This window comes from Penaeus japonicus, unplaced genomic scaffold (assembly GCF_977035675.1).
Source record: "Penaeus japonicus unplaced genomic scaffold, GWHDUDI00000001_assembly GWHDUDI00000022, whole genome shotgun sequence".
Classification (NCBI taxonomy): Eukaryota; Metazoa; Arthropoda; class Malacostraca; order Decapoda; family Penaeidae; genus Penaeus; species Penaeus japonicus.
In genome coordinates, this window is record NW_028234424.1 from 7,549,969 (window position 1) to 7,557,468 (window position 7,500).

At 35.5% G+C, this 7,500-nt stretch overlaps 1 protein-coding gene across 1 annotated transcript in view; it reads right to left on the bottom strand.

The window, feature by feature from the left end:
• LOC122266916 (Smg6 nonsense mediated mRNA decay factor) overlaps positions 1-3,392 on the bottom strand; it is a 25,184-nt gene extending 21,792 nt beyond the window's left edge. The window contains exon 1 of the mRNA XM_043036880.2: positions 3,211-3,392. The gene's annotated coding sequence lies outside the window, so the exon portion shown is untranslated. The remainder of the gene's footprint in view (positions 1-3,210) is intronic.
• Positions 3,393-7,500: the final 4,108 nt, after the last annotated feature.

Consider the following 7,500-nt stretch of genomic DNA (forward strand, 5'->3'; position numbering starts at 1 on the left):
ATTTTTCCGACGCTTAGGCATTTGTTATAAAGACTGGCCAGTTTTACTGCCGCAATCTCTCCTGCATCTTGGATAAGATCTACTCTAATACCATCTTCTCCTGGTGTTTTTCCTCTTTTCATGCTTTTTAGTGCTCTATTTACTTCCTCTACCGTGATGTTTGGAACGTCTCCAATTGTTGTGTTTGTCTCCGTATGTAGTTGATCGTTTGAGTGGTACAAGTCGCAATAAAAGTCCTCTATTACTTTGATAATTTCATTTTTATTGTATGTCACCTCTCCGTTGGGTTTCTTTACTGCATACATTTGGCTTTTCCCTATTCCCAGCCTCCTCTTTGTTGCTTTAAGGCTGGTGACGGCAAGCAGAGCTTCGTTTATTTTTTGTATGTTAAATTTGTGTACATCCTCTTTCTTCTTCTTGTTTATCGTCTTAGTCAGCTCTGCTGTGTATATATATATATATACATATATACATATATACATATATACATATATAAACATATATACATATATACTATATACATATATAAATATATACATATATATTTATATATATACATATATAAATATATATATACATATATAAATATATACATATATATATACATATATATATACATATATATATATGTATATATATATATACAGATATATATATGTACATATATATATACATATATATATATATATATATATATATATATATATATATATATATATATATATTACATATATATATGCATATATATATATATATATATGCCAGCTGGCATTAGCATCACTAGCATCCGCATCAAGGCATTTTGTTGTACAAAAGTTAAGTGAGAAGACATTCTATTCATAACAAATATCTTATCTTTTTGTGGTTTGTGACATGCTCATACAAAACAAAATGCTAATAAAATGAAGACCTTAACTGGACATGTTTTTTCATCATAAATGATGCAGGAACTCTGGCCTGACAACAAGCATCATGAAATTCAGGAAGTTTAGATCACAGTGTATTTTACTGTGCTATGAGTAATAAGTGAGTGATTATGACAATTACGGTTATAATTATTATAACTGTTGTAATATTAAGCAAAATGCTGCAAACACTGCTTAAGCAGATGGAACTGATGATGAACCAGCAGGGCCAGATGATGTTCATGATGCAACAGCAAATGGCCCAACAATCTAAATTCCAGGAAAGGATGGTCACCCTCCTGGAGCGAATAACAGGCACACACGACCGTCTATTGCATCCGATAATGGACCTTGTAATGATAAGATAAAACGACGTTGGCTCCAAAGTAATTATTTGAAAAAATTACTTGAAATAATTAGTGCAACGCTATGCAAAAAATGAGGGATACACTTATTACGAACAATACCATAATTATGGCTAATCCATCTACAAGAGGGCTTGGCATATATATTAAGAACTCCTTAACATACAAAGTGATCGAATGACAACGTGTCATATTGCTGAATATCCTCGGTGTTAAATCTATTTCTTGATTGGCACAAAACTTCATTTTTGATAAAATGTATATAATCACACTTGATAGTGAGAGGTTGACCTAAACCTAATGGGACAATATGATACATAATGATGCATTTGTTGTTTTGTGGGAGAGTTTAATGTTCAACCTTATATTAATTTTACTTTAGAATTGGTTTGTATTTGGTCATGATAAGAGATATAAAAGTTTTTGTTTTTTTTACCTACCAGATAAAACTTGTATATATGTTAAATCTTGTATAAATGAAAGCCCCTCAGGTATGTAAGATTTGTGCTTGACTAAGCCCATAACGCAATAAGAAGCCTTGCCAGTTTGGATAGATGAGTGACATCTTACCCTGGCTTCTTTTTGACAGGCATGGTAAATCGTTCTGCAAATACAATTTCAAATCCTAACATCCAAAATCTAGATGGCAACACTTTCTTCTAGCACCAGCAGGAGAGAAAGCCTTGAATGGCACCCATCTACAGTCTCTAGCAAGTACCATCTTTATAGAGTGATGGCAAATAGCAGTTGCTGACCTCTTGCAGGCAGAACGAGAAGAGGCAGGTGACTCAACCCTTCCCAAATGTCTACAATGTGCCTCTGTGCCAGTAGGGATGCCTTTCACTGTGGCACTCACAGTCATAAGCACAAGTTTCCTTCCTCTTCCCAACCACTTCATGTTATCTTCATTGTGGATGGATATATGCTTCATATTTTTTCATGACATAAATACAAAAAAATAAAGCAGCTTTTTGTCCTCCCCTAAAACAGCAATACTTCTATCACACTAAGTATAAAGAAAAAAATGAGCTGATATTGACGCTATACTGCAATTTTAGTCAACTGCAGAATTGATAAAGCCTGTGATACGCCAGAAATAAGTCTCTAAGTACAGTAAAACACATAAAATATAAAACACAAAAATGGCTGAAGCTCTACAATGAGTAACTAAAAGAGAGTGGGAAAAGTCAAGGTATATTGTGTGAAGCTGCCTCGCTCTGAAATAAAACCGTCCTGGAGCCTGGGTAAGCAAATCTATCCCCCGTCCACAATGGGTTAACCAATGTTAAGGTCAATTTTAAGGGAACCATTGGTTGTGCCTATTTTCGATAATAATATAGTTCTTATAGCTTTTCAGGCTGTAACGACAATTGCTGCAAGAGTTTTTCACAAACTTTATAGGCTCATTCTGCTCAATGACGCAACTTATTCCAACTGGAGGTCCTACTGAGACTGTAGGTTTAGGTTAAGTGCTTCATTTGCATAGCATGTTTCTCCACTTCCTCATGGTGGGCAATGAGAAAGGTTGGCTGAGCTCTAATTGTTCTTTGTTATTATAATTGTTCCTTAGTTTCCTACATAATCATTACTGGCATAGCTCTCATTTTTCTTCTTTAACATTATCATTATCATTTAGTGACAGAAAGGGTATGTAGGGAATGGCTTATATTGTGTTCTAAAACAAATAAAGCTTAGATTTAACAAAATACAGAGAATTAACCATGATAACACAACAAAAAATACATATACTTCCTACTATATTTACAATCCAACAATATGATTCATACAATAATAAAACCCAATACTTCCTCTAAAACAAAATAAAAACAACGCGAAAAACAAGCCCCAGTCGCCAAATACCTTTTAAATCTGTCTAAAACAGGTGTCACCCGAGAACCCAATTCCTAAAGAAGACTTGAAACTTGCAAGATTTTACTCACATGATTTAGAACTAACAGCTCCTGACAATGCTCCAATGGCCTTTCAACAGTGACTTTGCACACTAAAGAATATATTTCCCCGGTAATTGCAATCTTTGAAGCTAGTGATTAGCCGTAAAACACTGCCAACGTCAAGACAATCCTTTGATTCGCTTTTTTTTGAGTTCACTTTAACATAACCTAATGTTTGTTTACTTCCATCTTGTCGACATTACTATTGTATGATTTTTCTTGTCATCTAAAATTGTTTTTTTTATGGATAGTTATACATGGAAATATTTCTGGTTCTTTGACTATTGTGTATCTGTTTGACTTATTGGTTGTGAAAATAATAGCTAAGACGAAAAGCCGTAAAACTTGAAGAACGATTTGGTTGCGCTCAAGATATTTTCTCTTTGAATTGTATACATGAAAAAAATCACTTTATCTCTTTCATGCCTTTAAAATGCTACTATTAGAAATAGTTCACTGTCGTTTGCATCTCAGTGAGTAATATCTTATTTTACTAAAGCTTCAGATATGAAAAAAAAACATCTTTATATTACATCAACTATGATTAGATAGCTTCTCATTCTTCAATTTATTTCCAGACCATCTTTATGTGTACGGAAATGGTAAGGAGATGCAGGACCTTTCAAGATTCATTCGCATGTCCTCTTCCCCCCTCACCCCTCACCCTCCTCCCCCTTTCTATCTCTCTTTCTCTCTCTCTCACTCATTCTCTCACTCACTCACTTCTCTCTCTCACTCTCACTTTTTCTTTCTCTAACGCTCTCTCTCTCTCTCTCTCTCTCTCTCTATCTATCTATCTATCTATCTATCTATCTATCTATCTATCTATCTATCTCTATCTCTATCTCTATCTCTATCTCTCTCTCTCTCTCTCTCTCTCTCTCTCTCTCTCTCTCTCTCTCTCTCTCTCTCTCACTCTCACTCTTTCTTTCTCTAACTCTCTCTCTCTCCTCTTCTTCTCATTCACTCACTCACTCACTCTCTCTCACTCTCACTCTCACTCTTTCTTTCTCTAACTCTCTCTCTCCTCTTCTTCTCATTCACTCACTCACTCACTCTCTCTCACTCTCACTCTCACTCTTTCTTTCTCTAACTCTCTCTTCTTAATGATAAAAAGTTTTTTATTTAGTTTTATACAATATTTTTTTACTGCGGGCTAGGCTAAGGCCAATCATTCTACTGGGGTGACACACGACTTATACGATTATTTTTTCGGAGATTACAATTGCATATTTAATGCCAATAGACAGACTGCCTTCAAAAGCGTGGAAAGGGTCCTGTGCACATGGGATATCTAAATGCGCATTCTCTCGAATAATGGTGTTACTTGCTTGTGCAACTGATCTCACACTGTACAGAGCATAACATTTGTAACTAAGAAACAGCAATGAGAGCCCCTAAAGGCTTAATCACAACATTAAAACGAAAGTCTATTTTGAATTCACCATAGATACAGATACCATTTCAAAATGCAAACTGGTGGGGAAATACCCGAAGCATTGACAAGAAATGTAAAAGCATGCTTTGATTCAGCAGACTCATACTTAAGACGGCAAGAGAGGCATTTCAAAAGGATGTAGATTTCCTTTCGGTCTCCTAGAAGTGCAGATTTCTGGAGGTATGTGCGCAAACCCGCGACCTAGATGACATGAATCATCCAGAATCCACTGAGACATAGACAGCTCTAGCAGACCTACCTGGAGCCTCCTAAAAATATATGTATATCCTGACAAGGCACAATATTGTTCACACCAAACAATACTCATGTGGGTCATCTAATCAGCATCTTTCAAATTTAGATATGTAGATGACTAAGCCATGTTGCATAAGTCGAATGTTCCCGAGGAGGAAGTCCTCCTAAAAGTCACCATGTAGTGATTCATCGAGATGATTCCCCTTGCCCAGAGCAAATCCCCGATTAAATCTGTGGTAACTTTTTTGAGAGGAAATTAGTAAGTGCTTATGTAGGCATTGAAAGGCTCATGCTAGCAATTAGCTAGATAAAGAGAGAGCAACATGGGATAGGGAACAGACCAAAGAAGAAGAAATACTTTCGAACATTACAAAGAAGTGCCAGTGGGTAGTTTATATATACCGGATACAGGACGATAGGTAAACAAAGAAAACAACAGAATGGGGATTATAATACACGAGAAGACCAAGGGCAAGATCGCTGACAAGGTGGCACAATAAAATAACGAAATAGAAATATATTACATATACATGTATATATATATCATAATCAGTCTGTCTAATTTGACTGCGGGGTGCAGGCCTCTCCCAATCTTGTCCAGCCATTCCGGTCTTGCGCCCTGTGTTAACAGTTTGGGACCCTTGAATTTCGTTATATTATGGCGCCATATTGCTCTTATTTCTGGTCTCCTTGCGCTATCTAATCCCCATTTTGTTTGTGTCTTGGTCCACCTATCGTCTTGGCTCCGGTATATATAAGCTACCCACTGCCAATGCTTTTTAATGTTCTGAAGTATGTCTTTTACTTTGGTTTGTTCCCTAATCTATATTGCTCTCTCTCTACCCCTTAAGCTAATTGTTAGCAACATGAGTCTTTAAATTCCTATATATATGCACTTACTAATTTTCTCTCAAGTAATTAGGTAGTAATCTCTGTTTTTGACCCATATGTCATGGCGGGGAAGACTCACTGGTCAAAGACTTTTGTCTTTATATATAATGTCTGAGAATCTCCTAATATGTTAGTTTGTTTACCGAAGGCACTCCAACCTAGCCTAATTCGTCATTTTATTCAGTTTCCAACTATCATTACTCTAATTGTATAATAAGTATTGTAGTACATTTTTCTGGAATCAATTTTTAAAAATATATCCTCTAGACAATCTGTAAACAATTTTGGTGAAATAGTATAGCCCTGCCTAACACCTTTCTAACTGGGTTTTATTGGTTTCCGCATGAATATTGATGGATGTTGTTTCTTCTCAATATATCTTGCAATATGATATGATGGACCACCTCTATTCCTTGTTGACAAATTGCTTTTAGTAACCCTGTTATCTGTACTAAGGCGAATGCCACTCCGGAATCAACATAAGGATAAGGATAAGCCAGATTTGCGGAGCAGATGCTACGCTGGGCTTGTATGCACTGAGGCGAGCCCGCCACTCCGATTCATGGCGACTTCGTTTTTTTTTTCTGTGGATGCCTGCTTTGTGATGGTGTTTTCCTTCTTTTATATGCTGTTTATTGCCCGTTTTGATTACTCTATTGTGATGATGGAGACGTTTGTAATCATTGTGATTACGTCACTCAGGAAGTCTTCTACTATCTTTTATTATAATAGACTGATCGATATTTCTATTTATACACACACACACACACACACACACACACACACACACACACACACACACACACACACACATATATATATATATATATATATATATATATAATATATATATATATATATATATATATATATATATATATATAACATATGTGTGTGTGTGTGTGTGTCGTGTGTGTTGATGAGGTGGTGTGTGTGTATAAATATACATACATATATATATATATATATATAATATATATATATATTTATATAATATATAATATATATATACTGTATATATATATATAAAGTATGTATAACGTATATATAATATGTACATATATATTTAAATATGTATATATATATATATATATATATATATATATATATATATATGTGTGTGTGTGTGTGTGTGTGTGTGTGTGTGTGTGTGTGAGTGTGTGTGTGTGTGTGTGTGTGTGCGTGTGCGCGTGTGCGTGCGTTGACTGTGATATAAATTCTGGAGGAAGATTGAGGAAATGAGTAATTAAGTACACTGTGGGTAGAGGAAGGCCGCACGCGCAAGTTGGCGCCAAACAGAAATCTCGCTTCGGATTTTCAATGTGTTTCTTTTGTTTCTATTTTGCTTTACTTCTCTCCATACTTCACCATCCTGTGAATGAGAGCACTCAGCTTTTGTGACGATGCCTTTTCAATCATTTTAATAATGTTTTTTTTCTCACTTTCTTTCTTTCTTAAGAGATACTAAACCTGAATATAACTGCCACAGGCCGGAATCAGAGATACAGGTAATATATAGACATGATATTTCACATTGGTATTGCATTATGTTAACCAGAGGTGACTAATGGAGTTATTACGTCTTAGAGAGTGTGAAATTACATCGCTACAGAGTGGTTGATCCTGAGTGAGCTGATCTGACATAGCGACCAGCCATGGAAACTTTCCATTGATTTGTAACAGGTGATTATAGG